The sequence below is a fragment of the Marmota marmota genome, unplaced genomic scaffold, assembly GCF_001458135.2.
Source record: "Marmota marmota marmota unplaced genomic scaffold, marMar, whole genome shotgun sequence".
Lineage (NCBI taxonomy): Eukaryota > Metazoa > Chordata > Mammalia > Rodentia > Sciuridae > Marmota > Marmota marmota.
Window position 1 is genome coordinate 158,395 of NW_025999925.1, and position 12,066 is coordinate 170,460.

A 12,066-nucleotide genomic window follows, 5' to 3' on the forward strand; every position below is an offset into this window, starting at 1 on the left:
TAGACAGAGTCTCACTAAGTCACCCAAGCCAACCTTGAACTCAGTGATCTTCTCTGTTTTAGGCTCCTGAATTGCTGGAATTACAGGTGTACACCACCATGCCCTGCCTTAATTTTCTGTTATTTCTAATAGAAATCTCTGAAGAACATATACCAAAGTGTTTGAGAACTTCACTCAACTCTACTTTAAAGCATTAGGTGCAATTGTGTTGTTATGACATAATTTTATTGCACAATTGCTGGGTCTGTTTTCTTGAACTTGTAATATACCTGGAAAATAAATCTGTGTGTGTGTGGCGGGGGCGGGAGTCATACTGATTATTGGAGAAGGACTATTTATACGAGCAAGATCAAATATTAAAGAGGTAACCTGAAACTCCAAGAAAGTGCTTAATGGTTCTATATGCTTCTGGCAAAATGATGTTCTAATTAACATTTTAATGCTTTTATGAATTTCAGAACTTTCGTATGTTAAGCAGATATAATTTTAAATGTGTAACTACTTGAATTATTTACTTTGTGCTGAAAGTACTTATGTTTCAATTTGTGCATGATTTGAAAAATTTTTTTGGTACCAGGGATTGAACTCAGGGGCACTCAACCACTGAGCCACATCCCCGGCCTTATTTTGTATTTTATTTAGAGATGGGGGTCTCACTGAGTTGCTGAGCACCTTGCTTTTGCTGAGGCTATCTTTGAACTTGAGATCCTCCTGCCTCATCCTCCTGAGCTGTGGGATTACAGGTGTGCACCACAGCACCTGGCTGTATATGATATTAATATGCACCTTTGGTTTAATTTTTTTTTCTTAAAACACTAATGGTTACATTTTAGAAAAGAAGAATCACCAGCATGAAATGACACCTGTCTTCTATATTCCCTTCTCTTTTTTGAAATCCACTGTAGCCTCGCTACCAAATTTGTGTTTTTATGGCCAAAAAAGCAAACAAATTTTACCATTTGCCAAAAGCTAGCCCAAACACAAAGGATAATGGGATGAAACATTCAAGGAGCTCACCATCCAAAATAGGGGACATGGGCAAGTAAGTAATTAGAGTTCAGAAAGTCTTCTGGGTTGGCTTTATTAAAAGATAGATGCTACCTCTCTCAGAGATGAGAGGACATAGCCAACCCAGACTTGTGGGAGAGAGTCTGGGGAGATCCCCAAAGGAGGTGTCTGATCTGCTTTGCTGCACAAGAGGGAATCAGTTAGCTCTGTATCCCCTAAGGGCAGGCATGCAGGTCTGCTCCATTTGTGCCAAGCCCCAGTCCCCTTTCCCACTTTCTTCTCCTTATAGGAATTCACTCATCAACAAATTTTAAAGCTTTACTCATATTGTTTGTGTTAGCTATCTTTTTATTGCTCTGACCAAAATATCTGACAAGGCCAACTTAGAGGAGGAGAAGTTCATTTTAGTTCTGTTTCAGAGGTTTAGTTGATGGTAGGCCAACTCCATTGTTCTGGGTCCAAGTCGAAGGGTGTGGTATAAAAGTATTGCTCTGTCCATGGCAGTCAGGAAGCTGAAAGCAAAGGTAAGGTGCAAAGTGAAAATAATCACAAAGGTTTAGGCACCATGATGAAAGTACAAATGGCCAGGATGGGAGCACACTTCATGGATCAGCTCTGACTTTTATCAGCAGCAGAGTCAGGCATTGGATAGGCACACTTTCTGGGTAGAAAATGGCTCCCCATGACAGGAGAGGTCTGAGTTTATATAGGTTACACACTGGGAGATGACTTAACCACTGAAGACTTTAACAGAACATATCAGTTTGGGCATTCAGGAAACAGGTTGTGAGAATTTGAAGTTTGTTTTTACCCAGCAAGGATGGAGGGTCCAGAATTCAGTGTTTAGTGCTTATCTCTTTCCCTCCAGGGTCTATTGTACTGTCACTGGGAAAGGATTTATTTGGAGAAGGATCAATGTTTTGGCTTTTCCCCAGAAACTGTCATTTTAGGCCGGATGGATATCTTCTTTCCAGGGATTGTCTTGTCACTGGGTGATGTTTGCTTCCTTTCTAGGGATTGTCTTGTCACTAGGAAAGGATGTATTGGCAAAACGTGTTGCCTTCTCCCTCCCTCCCTCCCTCCCTCTTCCCAGGCCACTGTTTTGGGGATTGTCATTTCCATATCCTTCAGAAGGGGCTGCAGGGAAGATTTAACTTTTCAAGGACCACCCCAGTGACCCACCTCTACCAATCAATATTCCCACCTGCTTACATTTTCCATAAAGTAGATTCAAACTAAGATGCACTAATTAGGTTCAGTTCTCAGAATCTAATAATTTCACCTCTGAACAATCCTGCATTAACACAGGAGCTTTGGGGAACACCTCATATCCAAACTATACCATTGTTCCACTGACAAATAGTTTTGGGTTTTTAAGACTTGCATAGTATTTCAGAGTGTGCACCAATATTTTACTATTTTACTTTCCATTGTGATGGTCACCTAGGTTATTTCTATTCTTCCCTATTGAAACTGGAGTTTTGAGATGAGATTAGTTTCCCCACTTGCCAATTTTCTTCTGGGTTCTTGTCTCACAAATTTTGAAGAATAAAATCCACAGGCAATCACAGAAGGGAAGAATAAATGGAACAGGATTTACCTAGGTAAGAAGAGATAGAACTCCCGCCATGTGGGAAGGGCCTGATAGCAGAGAAACCCATTTTGGTGTGCCTGTTTAGGAGCTTATGTATGGTTCTGGGTGGAGCACGGAGCAAAATCTATGTTGAACAGGCATTGAAAACAGCACCAAAATCATTGATCAAAATCTATGTAAAAGAGGCATTGAAAACAGCACCCAAGCCTGTAGCCTTCCGGTAACTTCCATCTGGGTTCACCCCCAACTTCTTGTTTTTCCACTCTGGGACAAAAGACTAGGTTGGAGGTATTCCCATAGTTGAGCCTCAAGGTATTTTTTTTTAATAGGCTTTGATGGTACTCATTAATATGTCTACTGGTTAACTTCCAGGTGTGGTTCCTGCATTTGAATAAGACTGATATTGATATTCTTATTCACTATTGTCAGTAGCGCTGCACAAACTTTCCAGGTCCCATTCACTGTCTGATAAATTCTATAGGAAATACACCTAGAAGAAGTGGGTGTTTGGGTCACAGGACAGGCATATGACTGATTGTATTGAGTACACTTGGTTATTTTTCAGAATACTGTACTAGTTTGCATTCCTACTAACAGGGCATCCCATCTGCAGAGAGAAAAAGCGTGGTGAATGCCCACAAACTTCTCAAAGGCATTGCCATAGGCCTTTTATATGTATTTCATTGGCTAGAACTGGTCACTGTGAACCATCTAACTGCAAGGAGACTGGGAAATGTAGTCTTGGACTGGACAGCCACTTTTCAGCTACAGATGAATTATTATGGATGGTGACAATAGATTTCGGTGGGAAAAATGCATCTCTGCCATGTAGTTGTTGTCTTTTCCTTATAAATTTGCAGGAGTTAATTTTATTCTTAAAATGACCTTCTATCCGTGAGGCAACATGGAGCATGCCTACAATCCCAGCCACCTAGGAGGATGAGGCAAGAGGATTATAGATTAGAGGCCAGCCTCAGCAATTTAGTGAAGACCTAAGCAACTTAGTGAGATCCTGTCTCAAAATTTAAAAAAGCTGGGGATGTAGCTCTGTGACAAACAGTCCCTGGGTTCAATCCTCACCAGCAATAAATAAATACGTAAATAAAGATAAAAATAAAATCACCTTCTGATACCACTGGTTATCTGGAGTTGCATTTCCTTAGATGAAGTTTGAACACCAGAGAAACACTGAGGCGAGCGAAGACAGCAAGTTTTATTTGAAGGATAGAAACAGATTTCTCCCGCAGAGAAGGGGACCCAGAGTTGGTATCCAAGGAATACCAGCTGTCCCTTTTGTAAATTTTAGGTTCTCTTTGTTCTCATACTTTCCTTCCCCTTTATCTCTCCCCATCCAGTGGGGAGGAGGGGGGCAGTGCACCGAAGGTGGGAAGGAAGTGAGCAAGGGGGAAGGGCCCATGAGCAAGTGATGGGAAGGGAGCCCAGGAGGTGCAAAGGCTGTTAATGAATAGGCAGGCAACCCTGGTAATGGGTGGAGGAAGGGCTCTGGAGGCATTAGCATTTCAATACCCTAGAGGCTGCCTCCATCTTCCCAGACTCAAAACAGTTTTTTATCTCCCCTATCCAACCCCAACACCTATCTATACTAACTGCCTCTCCTTAATTCTTGCTTCACTTCTATTGACCAGGTGTGGTGGCACACTCTACTTTCAGCAACTTGGGAGGCTGAGGCAGGAGAATCACACATTCTAGACAGCTTGGGCAATTTTGAAACCCTGTCTCAAAACAAAAATATAAAGGGCTGAAGATAGAGTTCAATGGTAGAGCATTTGCCTAGCATGCAGTTCTGGGTTCAATCACCAGTACCCCCCTCAACTCCCCATATAATCTTCTGTCTGCCATCTTTTCCATTAGCTTTGACTAGAACCTGTCATTATGTTGAAATTCTTAGCTTTCCTCCAAAATTGTATTTTGCAAAATTTCAAGCATGTAGTGAAGTTCAAGAATCGAACGATGTAGGTCATTGTAGGGGTCGTGTCTAAGGGGAATCCACTTGAGAGTCATCTGCAGATGTTATGCTATTTCACACCTAAATACTTCAGCAGATATTTCCTAAAAAAAAAAAAAGGACAGTATATAATCAAAATATTATTAGTATAATGTTAATAATAACCCAAATCATCTAATATTCAATACATTATCAAATTTCCCAAATTGTTATGTAAATAATTATGGAAATCATATTTATTAACTAAAGCATATAAATAATTAAGTGCACATGTCCCTTCAAGGAGAGTCTTATTTCTTCTGTCATTACCTTCATATAGTTTTTCCAGCATCAGGCATGTTTTTTTCTTTTTAACTTCTACCTGGAACACTGCAAATGAAGGTACAGTTTGCCTTCAGGACAGTAGGCGGCGCCATGAGCTCGTTCAGCAGTTTGCCAGAGCAATTTCTGGAGCTGTAATGGGTGCCCAGGGTTCTGGGTAGTGGCACTTTGTCAGACAAGCACCTGAAATTTCAGGGTTCACTCAGACTTCACAATGTCACCAATTTCCTTGTGGGATATTATGAAGACTTCAAAGCAAAATTAAATTTTATTCTATTAACAGCCAGTAAAAAGCACCACATAAGTACGTTTAAAAAAAAAAAAATATATATATATATATATATATATATTTTAGTTGTGGTTGGGCACAATACCACAACTAATGTTTATGTTTATGTGGTGCTGAGGATTGAACCCAGGGTGTCACACGTGCTAGGCGAGTACTCTACCACTGAGCCACAACCTCAACCCCTACATAGGTACTTTTTTAGATGATTTTCAAAACTATTCTGGAAAGTCAAATAAGGAAAACTTATAATTGATTGAGCTAACTAATGTACTTCCCAGAAATGATCATAGTCAATTCTCAATTATAGCTTTCTCTAAAGGTGGATTTGCAAGTCAAAATGGCAGTAGACAGCCATAATTCAATGTTATACACATTTTTCAAAAATCAAAATAATACCTAGACATGGATAAGAAAAATTAAACAAATGGAAATGATTTTTAAGAAAAAGAAATGGTTCCAAATATTTGTAATAACAAAAAGGATTTTCTTTTTTTTTCTTTTGGAGGGTGCTGAGGATCAAACCCAGGGTACATGCTGGGCAATTGCTATATCTGAGCTATACCCTCAACCCCGATACAGAGGATCTTGAGTGTAACTAAATACAGTGTATTGCGATAACAGACTGGGATAAATAGGATTTTCTCTCTTTTTTCTTTCTTTCTCTCCCCACCTCCATACTGGGTATTGAACCCAGGAGTACTCTACCACTGGTACTCCCCCGCCTTTTTATTTTGAGAGAGAGTCTCACTAAGTCACCATGGCCAGCCTTGCAATCCTCCTGTCTCATTCTTCTGAGTCACTGGGGTTATAAGTGTGCGCTGGTTTAACCACCGTTCTTAAAGAAAGAAGAAATGAGTCTTTGTCTTCAGACGTCCCCAAGTTTGTTTGTTTTTCATTTTCTTACTTTATATGTTACCTGAAATCCAGTACATTTCTCTCAAATGTGTTTCTCATTTCTTCTCAAATTATAAACAGACTGCTTATAATTTGCATAGCTCTCATCCTGGCTTGGTTCCTCTGTCTCAGCCTACCAAGTAGCTTTTGTTCGCATCCCATATCTTTTTCTTTCTTCTGACTCCTGTTTGCTCCTTTTTTTGCCCCCCCTAACCAGAGTACATCCTGGAGTAATTATATAAGAAAGAGTCTGTAGTGAGTAAACTTGCTCAGTCTTGCCAGTCTGCATATGCCTTTATCTGCTTTCCTTTTTGATAGCTGGTAGATAATAAAGAATGCTAGATCATAAATAATTTTCTGTAGCATTTGAGAATGTTGCCTTTTAGCATTCTGTGCCAGCCACTTTCTCAGCTTCCCTCTCCTCCTGGGCAGTCTCCAGTACAAACCTTTCCTAGGCAGAGAACTCCCATTCCCCTAGGGCCGGCTCCTATACATAACCTTCCATTCCACTCCCTCCATGTTCACATAATGTGATTTTTTCCTTCTATAGAAATTTGTTGAAAGCCCTTAACTAGTAGATACCAAACTCATCTCTTGTCTCTGACTGTGGATTTATACTGTTTTAAGTTCTTTACCACTTCAATTGGATTCTTGGAAAAAAAGAATGATAAACCTACATGTTTTCAGTTTACCTTCTTGGAAACTCTTTTATATAAATTTTGGGTACTTTTTTTTTTTCCTTTTTGCTTATTTACAAATACCAGGATTGTGTTTGACTCTCTTTTACCAAAACACAGACACTTGCTGCCATGTTTATATAGCAGTTTTGCAAACTTGACTAGATGCTTTGGATGTTTAGGAATCCCTAACATATTACGGGATAGTTCAAGCTGCAAAAGAGGCATACAAGGATTGTGCATGGATCACAAGTTAGGGGATGCAGCCCTGATTATTTCTCAGAACAAGCACTCATCAGTTCACACACTTCCTTGAGCTGTACCCTGTATAGAAAAATCATGTCCTCATTCCTAGTAAGTTTCCATTTCTAAGAGCAAAACAGACACAAATATTTATACCATCAATTAGAGAGAAATCCCAGTGAAAAAACAAATAATGCCGATCAGCAAAGTCATTGTGATTCACAGGCCCCTTTCAATGTCCAGTCTAATGATTTGTTCAAACAAATGCCTATCTTAATATGGTAATCATGACTATAAAATGGCGATGTTTAGTCTTCCACAGTTAGATATGAATTTTATTGCAGTGATTTAAGATCAGTTACTATTTTCATATTATTTAGGCACAGAATCTTATTTGAGATCAATGGTAGTTGATCTTCACATAACAACTATAAATAATATTATAAAAGCTACAGAGGGGTCTGTGGCTGTGGCTCAGTGGTAGAGCACTTGCCTGGCACGTGTAAGGCACTGGGTTCTATCCTCTACACACATAAAAATAAACAACAAAAAAAGAAGGTATTGTGTCCATCTACAACTAAAAATATTTTTAAAAAACTTTAAAAAAAGCTACAGAATAATAAGTCATTTCCAATGCAATTATTTTTTGGTCATTCATTTATAACTCTTTGTAGGCACTGATTTTAAGCTTTAGTTATGCTGCTTTGTATGTGTGTGCATGTGTGTGTGTGGTACTGGGGACTGAACGGACAGGCACTCTATCACTGAGCTACATGCCCGGCCTGCCCCCACCTACACCCCCTTTTTTTTTACATTGCCCACACTGGCCTTGAACTTGGGCTCCTCTTGTCTCAGCCTACCAAATGGCTAGCTGGGCTTAGAGGTGTGAGCCACCATGCTCAGAATCTTTGTATTTTGATAGGTTATTAGAGGCTATTAAACTGAATAAGATTTTGACCTCAAGAATTTACTTTTATTTCTTTAATTTTAGCAGTAGTCCATAGATGACTTAGCAGAGGATTGCTAGGTTTCCATATGAATATCTGAATATCATACTTCATCTTGATATTAATCTTTTAAAAATAACATTATGGATGGTTGAAATGAGCACATATTAATTGGGTTCTGCCCAAAGCCTGCTAGGCCATATTTCCCTTGGACTCCAAACTGTACTTGAAGCAAATGAGAAAAAAAAAAATCATGGAGAAGTTGTGAATATGTAAATGCTACACTTATGCCAAATTATATCAAGGCAGGTGGCATAAATGAAAGGCTAATTTGAGTTCCCACTGAGAAAAGTGATGGGAGATGGAGTAATCACGTGGCCCATGGTAATACATACATGCTGAACTCAAATAAGAACCTGCATCAAGCCCTGGGGTTAGCCTCCTTGGGTTCAAAGCCTGGCTATGTCACCACTGAGATGTGTCTCCTTGGAAAATACATTAAACTCCTCTGGATCCTTGTCTTTTTAGTAATATAGGAATAATAGTAGTACTTTTGGTGGTGTCATGAGGCTAATTGTGCTAAATAATTTAATACTTTGGTTTGGGACAAAAGTATTTGCTTTAAAGAGCTATTGGTTGGGGTTGTAGCTCAGCCGTAGAACACTTGCCTAGCACATGTGAAGCACTGGGTTTGGTGGTCAGCACCACATAAAAATAAATAAATAAAATAAAGGTAGTGTGTCCATCTACAACTAAAAATATTTTTTTAAAAAGCTATTATAATTATTGCTGGAAGTGGAAATTTAGTTTCAGGAAGATCAGCATCATCTGATGTTCAGAATAAAAAGTACTAAATTAGATTTGGCATTTAGTTTTCTATGTATTTGTTTTTATATTTGTAAAAACCTAAGGTATTTATACTTAACATGTGTGAGTACCCTTATAACAAAAATGATTCCAGCTGCTTGGAGGCTGAGGCAGGAGGATTGCAAATTTAAGACAAGCCTCTGTGATTTAGCTAAACCCTGTCTTCCAAAAAAGGGGCTGGGGGTGGAGATGTAGCTCAGAGGTAGAGGCTTGCCTAGCATGCAGAAGCACCTGTATTCAATCTCCAGCAACACACACAGATGATTCCAATCAACATTTTAGGGTATGCCTTCCTCCAAGATTTTCTAGAAACCTTGCTCTATATCCATGTTTTGTAGAAGATGAGATTTCATTACTCTCTTCCTTTAAAAAAAAAATGTTTGGCAAGGAATTAGCCATTGTAGGGTTTCTTTTTCATAGAGTAAACTGTGGACTTGCTTAAGAGGAACAAGAAGTAGGGGACTGGTTTTGGTCATGGCTAAAACCTTATACTCTAAGCTTCTGTAATTCTGCTTCAGTGTGGACATAGCAGGGACAGTAGGAGAGTGGAAAAGAGGCCCTTGGTTGAAAACTAGACTTTGCATTGGCAGTGACTCTTTAGGACTGGGCAGGCACCCTCTTGGATTTTTGGATCTACCTAAGAAAGGGAAGAGAAGTGATATTCTCATTCTAAGTAGAGTGGGGTCACCAGGTCATACTAAAGAAGTTTGCTGGTGCAGTGGTGCACACCAATAATCCCAGCAACTCAGGAGGCTGAGGCAAGAGGATCTCAAATTTGAGGCCAACTTTAGCAACTTAGTGAGACCCTAAGCAATTTACTAAGACCCTGTCCCAGAATTTAAAAATAAATAAATAGAAAGGTTTGGGAATGTGACTCAGTATTAAAGTCAATAGGCCCTAGGTTAAATCCCCAGTAAAAAAATAAAAAAGCCAAGTTGGACATAAAAATTATGCACCCACTAAATCTTCCATTGATTGCTTATTTTCTATTGATTACCTGTCTTCTGCCTTAGGAAGTTGGGTGGGAAAAAGAAAGGGCAGTTGTCTAGGAGACTTCGAGGCCACCTGGCAATGGCTGCAATGCTTGCTGGTTGTGGAGTCCAGAGACAGCAAATTGATCCCAGCCCTGCCCTGGCCCAGCAAGGAAACCGGTAACTATTGCTATATGGACCTTTCCAATCCTTAGTGATCTCATCCAGTAATCAAGAAGAAATCAGGATTGGCACTGACAGAGGGTTGAAAAAAATGGGCTGAGTGAGAAGAAATTCTTTGAATTATCTGAGGGGTGTGTGGGGAGGTACTCTGCTGCCTGGGTGGAAGGTACAAGCTCTGGCCAGCATTAGTTATAATGGAGGGCAGCTTTTGCCAAATCCTACTGAGCTCCATCTGAGGCTGGAGAACTGAGAATGCCCAGGCTCTTTCCACAGGTGAACACCTCTGGGTGCACATGTTTTCTCTACCTTTGGGGAATTCTGCCCCACTCTGTGGGATGAAAGCGCTGTTCTCTTGACCTTCTTCTGTTTTGGTCATTTGTGTGATGTCTTGGATATTGCTCAGGGCTAAATACCTAAGTGAGTAGTACTTTTAAAAAGCAGATATTCACATCAGCAGTCCTCATTGGCTCTAGGAAGTTATTTTAAAATAGGAAAGAAAACCAAGTAAGTGAACATGTATCTTTCCCTTACCCTAAACCCACAAAGGAGTAAATTCTTTTTTTTAATTTGTTTTAATTAGTTACACATGACAGTACAATGATCTTGACATATCATACAAAAAGGAGTAAATTCAAGTTCTGATTAGTTGGCAACAGTTGCAATTCCACAGTCCAGAGCCTTTAGCCAAGAATTTTGTCCCATCTTTTCAACCCATTGTGGAGGAGTGTTTGACAATAAGCACTTACAGCGAGACAGAGTGACTTAGGACTCTGTCTGTCTAGCTACTCTTTCTGAGAGCCTGGCAGAGAGCTCCAAATGGTGAGACTGACACCCTAAACAACCTGAAAATCCTTGCCAGATCAGGGCTCAAGGTCAAACCACTGGCTCTCTGGGGAAAGTCAGCTAATTCAGATGTTAAGTAATGTTCCCTAAAAAAATCTAACCCCAGGCATGAGATTCTTTCCTAAATTAGGTCATCTATAAAGTGGGTTTTGAAAGCCATGTGGACTCTGACTTGAACTATGACCTTTTGAATAACATGCTGCTTGTGGGATAGAAACTCATAGATTTAGAAATGAAATCTTGGCAGAGTGTCGTGTTGACACTATTTTCCCTTGGCCTGGGTCTGTAAGAGGTGCAGCTAGAAACATTCCTTATCCTGTCACAAATCAGGTGGGGAGTGACTGAGAACTCAGGCCATCAGTTACAAACCAATCAGAACACCAGTTGGATGCAGAGCTCTTAATGGCTGTCACCAAGTAGATCTGATCTTTGATTCTTTTGATGTTTTGTCTCATCTTTGTTTTACAGGAGAAATAGACACTTTAAGAGTTTACCAAGTGTGAAGCACATTAAGTGTTACATAAACTAAAGCTGGGCTGGAGATGTGGCTGGTAGTTGAATGCTTGACTGGCAAGTGGAGGCCCTGGGTTCAATACCCAGCATTACAAAACAAAACAAAATAGAAAAACCTCTACAGAATAGACTAATCGCAAGCAGGTAAGGAGACTGAATTTTTAAAAAATATTTTTAGCTGATATTCACATTGAACCCAGTGCCTCACATATGCTAAGCAAGCACTCTACCACTGAGTCACAACCCCAGCCTAGGAGACTGAATTTAATAAAAATTCTATCATCAAAGAAAAGCCCGGGACCTGACGCCTTTACTGCTGAATCTTAGCAAATATTTAAAGAAGCATTAATACCAGCCTTTCTCATACTTCTTCAAAAAACCAATGAGGAGGAAATATGCCCAAATTCGTTTAATGAGGCCAGCATGATCCGGATACTAAAGCCAGATAATGATGCTGTAAGAAAAGTAAAGAAAAAAAAATAGGCCAATATCCTTAATAAATAGAAAAACACTCAAAACAAACAAACAAATGAGGATGGTGTGTGTTCAACAGGGCATTAAAAGACTCATTCACAATGATCAAGTGGGATTTATGCCTGAGATGCAAGGATGGTTCAACATAAGAAAATCAGCCCATGTGATATAATGAAAGAAGGACAAAAAAGTCAGAATGAAGGACAAAAACTATATGGTCTTCTCAATAGAGGCAGAAAAAAGATTTGACAAAATTCAACATTCTTTCCTGATAAA